Below are 5000 nucleotides of genomic sequence, written 5' to 3'. Positions count from 1 at the left end.
GCTACTTCTTCAGTCCATTCAGACAATCTCAGTGTCAGTACAATGCACTTTATATAAAGAGATATTTCTTCACTGCCACGAGCCACGAGCAACAACCTAGTTCACAAGTCCCTCACTCCCTCTGTCAGATTTATTTTTAATGCCATTATCTGCAGCTGTTTGTGTAGTCCATTTCTGCAGAATTCACATCCATGGAATTTAATAAACTCCTAACAAATCACATCTAAGGGAATCTACTCAGAGGTGCAGAAAGGAGCAGTACAGATGCAGTGATATTAAACTGCAATTACAGTAACAAGTCTCTGGTTCAATGCAATTATACACAGGTTGCAGATCAGCGTTACAGTTTTATATTAATTGTATTTTCTTTTCAATTAATCTGTGGTCTCTACTCATCGCAGTCATTTATACAAGCTTTCCAATTTGAACACTGGCTGCAATAGCAGAGAGAGGTTATTATTATTATTATTATTAAGCATGTTGTTAACAGAGATAGGCTGCTGGAGAGAGAAATCGTCTCGTTTACTAGAACACCCCATCAGGGAATACTCTGGCAGAGGAATCTCAGTCTAAGCTTCTCAAAACAGCAGCTCATTAAATGAATACACTGCAGATAGAGTTCGACAAGCCCTCACGCAGATCCTGTCTGACAGTCAGGAGGGTGCTTCATCTACACTTCAAAATCACCTCCACCAGCAGCCCCTCCCCGTCACTATCACCAGCAAACACAGGGCGTGAGCCAGTCCAGGGTTTATCAGCAGCTCAATCGGGAGATACTTCAGCAGGAGTACTAAAAAGAAACCTGGTAAAAATCTCAGACGATGTTTGACCACGGAATTGATTCCCATGCACTGTTTGATTTTCAGAGCCCTATATTAACAATCCTATATTAACAATCCAAGCAGTGGCGCTATTTAGATCAGCTGATCAGCCCCCTTTGTGTTATTGGGGTTGGCATCGGCTCCTTTGTGTCCTGGGTTTAAGGTTAGGGTTACAATATTCCTTCAGTGGAAACAAAATCTTATTGTAGGGGGCAAATAAACTCCAGCCTAAGTGACAGCTGCTGCTGCAGCTGTTTCTCACGAGGAAGGGCTGGCTCCTCTGCAGCTGTGTGCCCTGACCCTGACCCCTGCTGTCGTTTTCAGGAGTCTCCAACCTTAACGAGTCTCTTCTTGTCTGTCTCAGCAGCGGGTGCCTGGTGTCAGCTTGGTTTCAGCTTGGTGTGTGCCTGGTGTCAGCAGGGTCCCTGGGCTGACAGTCTCCATATGCAGCCCCTTAGAGAGCCAGAGCTCACATCAGCCTGGCCACTGAGGAAACATGACACACCGCATTAACATCAGGGCTCCAATCAGGAGTGTCCTTCCAGAGGGCATCTGAGACACGCTGAGCACAGGCACCGGCGTTCACCTCTTCAGAGTGCATTCAGAGGGGCCCTGGGGAGCAATAATAATCCTCCTGGTGTACTGGACCCTGAGACTGCTGACTGGACCCTGCTCACCTGCTACGTCTGCTCAGACTGTCATGCCACCATTATAATACAAAGTATACAGATGTTTCGGAAGTGCTCATAGTTACCCTCAATCTGAAACACTGAGCTATATGAGGCCATAGTTGCATACATCTGTATCTGTGCAGGTTTGCTTTCTTTTGTAAAAAAATGAATGATGATGATAAAGGAACTGAATACAAAGCCATGTGTTTCCTGAGTCTCTCCCACATCTCCCCTGTGTGACCTCACTGCTGAATTAACTGGTGACTCTGAGCATACCCTCGTCTTCTCTGTGTGTGTGATGGCATGAAATTGATTCTGCTATGGCTCTGCCTATGCCTTCGCTCCCTGTTACTCAGGTGTCGTTGTTGAAAGGGCTCCAGATGCTTTGAGCTGGGGGTGGGGGGGTGGGGGTTGTGCGGTATTGCCCCCCACCCCCCCCTCCTGGTGCCTGCAGTCAGATACAATATCATTGACAGTACCAGCTAGAAGTTGCTTGCTGCCTCCCCCTGCCCCTCTCACCCTCAGCCCTTCTGTCGTGTCTTGGTGAATCCTCCTCTGGGATTCACTTAACTGCCCAGCTTTGCAGTTCCTGAGTCCACTGGTTTGCTGGCGAATCTGGGCTTTTCCCATCAAACCTTCCTGACCCTGTTTCACTCTGCTTTGCTTCAGCATTAGTTACTCTGCACCACCTTCTTGTTGTATTTTAATTCCCTCAAGGCTTTCCTGAGCTTCTGTAATAAATGTCACAGTGGCTGAGAGAGGGAGGGAGAGAGGGAGGGGGTGAGGGGCAGGTCTTAGTTGATAGTTTGCTTTTGTAAGAAGACAAACCCCCTTCTCCAAGGAGCTGGTACCGCTCAGGCCAAAGAGAGTCAGGGAATCATGCGCCGCCTGCGGACTTAACCCTTCACCTGCCTGTGAGCACGGTCCTGCTTCCAGCTTCTTAAAACATTAAAGCCACATTCCCCCTCTGGGTGGCGCTGTGCGCTCTGCCATTCAGGAAGTGTTAAATCACTATGAAGCAAGTGGTGATGCTTGGTTAGCGCCCTACTGTAACCTTTTCAGTGCAAGAAAGAAGAAAAACTGTCCATCTGAGCTGCAGTGTGGAAGGCAGTAGGTTTTCAGTAGATAGTATTATGCAGATTTCTGTGTAAACAGTATGTAGCGACCATGCTGTGAAAGTCGTAGGTATTTTCAATCCCTTTATTCACATTTTAATACTTTAAGGGACTTTTTATGGCTGCAGCCACAAACATCTGCCCACCAGCTTAGGGATGCATCAGCTTTGCTAATTAGCATTCCGTGCATACATGCGTGCATTTTTAGCCAAATCAAATGCCACTCTCACTGCAGCATGTGGGAATGTTAATTACAGCAGACTGTTTAATTGAATATCCTTTTGTCAGGAAATTGGATTTATCTGTTGAGTGTTTTGCACAGAGGTAAGCTGCAACCGAACGGTCAGGCTGTGTGCTGTAATTGGAGTAGAATTATCACCTGTAAAGCTCTTTAAAGTTCCACAAAGCAGAACAAAGAGATCGGAGATTGGAAAGCGGAGCGTTGCAAGTGCCGTATTATGCGTTGTTATAATGCTGGTGTTTGTATGTGGTGCTTGAGAATTTGAGTGCTTTTCTCCAGTGCTGTGTGATGCACTGTTGTTACAGATTCAGACCCCTGTTGTTAAAAGCTCTAGAAGCACACCGGCAGACAGGCATAGTGGCTCAGGTGCTTGATTTCAGTTTGAGAGCCTGTCACAGGGAGCATGGTCAGCTGTATAGCCCAGCAGTCACAGGGAGCAGAGCTAGCTGTATAGCTGTATCGAATGGTTGTGAGCTGCATAGCGCAGCATAGTAAGTGAAAATGGTACTCTGCACAGCCTTCTCCACTGAGCATGATCAGCACAGCTCCTATACCATCTGGATGCAGTCTAGCCTCTCATGCACTGAGCTGCCCACTCGCTTGCTAATGGCTGTCTCTCTCATTGACTGGAAAGAGCTGGTGCTCAGCGGTCCAGAGCAGAGAGGGCTCTGCCTACACTGTCCTGCGTCCCACACTTCATCAGGGCTGTGCTCCGCTCTGACAGATCCCATTTTCATCTCTATTTCTCCCTCTCTCTATTTCTTATTCACCCATCCTCCTTCTCCCTCTCTCTTTCTTTCTATTCCTGTCTTATTCCCCCCTCCTCTTTCCCTCTCTCTCTCTCCCTCTCTCTCCCTCTCCCTCTCTTTCTTTCTATAAGATCTCATTCCAGGACTGCCCGAGGGAAGGAGAGCTGTGGAAATGTATGCAGAATCACATGGCTCCTTTCCCTCCTTTGTTGTTCATGTGTGCTGCAGACACTGGAGGAAGAACCAGTTGTGCATTTCACATTTTAAATTGTGCAAATGGCACAGAGCAGATAAGAAAGATTATAGAAAATAAACTGTCCCGTGCATCTCTATGAGAAGTAACCATGCAAGAACCTAATCAAACTCAGGGTTCAGTATTAGTTGGCCATATGTTCATTTTGCATTCGGAACTGGCATTCACACAAAGCACAAGGTCAACCTCTTTGAAGGCTCTGTGTTCTGTTCTTCATTCTGTGCAGAGATGCTTCTGCAGAGGCTTTGTTTCAGTGCTATTGACATCTACATAAGAAGATAATAATGCACTGTTTCCAGCCCTTTCCTTCCGCGAGAAGCGATCTGTTTGTTTTCCTAACAGAGAGACACTGTGCTCTGAGATTTCCAAGCCAGATTTCACTTCACAACAGCTATTCACAACAGAGATTCAGCTTTAGTAATTAATAATAAGGAGCGTTTGAATTGCCTCAGCAGCAGCCTGGGTTTTAATAAACGGGGAGATTGGTTTGCAGTGGACTTGCAGAGTGACTCAGTCGCTGTGAGCTATCTGTAATCCAGACTCGTCTACTTCAATGAGCTGCCCACTTCCTTGTGTGATTTTTATTAATAGTGGAGCGTGTCACTGTCAGGAAGGGTCACACAGTTCTTGTCTCTACACTGGTTTATTTTAAAAGCACACTGCCTGCTTTCACACTGAGGTTTGCAGTTGCAATTACCCCCACGCAAGCCAAATAAAAATCATTCAGGGTGTCCTTCCACCCACAGAGCTCACACAATCCATTAAACTACATCAGCAGCTAAACTCGGAAACTGCAGCTGTCTGGTACAGACAGACAGACTGGGTTGGGTGTTGGAGTGCAGAATTGATAGTATAGGGGTGTCCCGTCCCCCTTGTCCCTGTGAGCTGGGTTGGGTGTTGGAGTGCAGAATTGATAGTATAGGGGTGTCCCGTCCCCCTTGTCCCTGTGAGTTGGGTTGGGTGTTGGAGTGCAGAATTGATAGTATAGGGGTGTCCCGTCCCCCTTGTCCCTGTGAGCTGGGTTGGGTGTTGGAGTGCAGAATTGATAGTATAGGGGTGTCCCGTCCCCCTTGTCCCTGTGAGCTGGGTTGGGTGTTGGAGTGCAGAATTGATAGTATAGGGGTGTCCCGTCCCCCTTGTCCCTGTGAGC

The sequence above is a fragment of the Polyodon spathula genome, chromosome 22 (genome assembly GCF_017654505.1).
Source record: "Polyodon spathula isolate WHYD16114869_AA chromosome 22, ASM1765450v1, whole genome shotgun sequence".
Taxonomy (NCBI): domain Eukaryota; kingdom Metazoa; phylum Chordata; class Actinopteri; order Acipenseriformes; family Polyodontidae; genus Polyodon; species Polyodon spathula.
Note: the sequence above shows the minus strand (reverse complement) of the source record.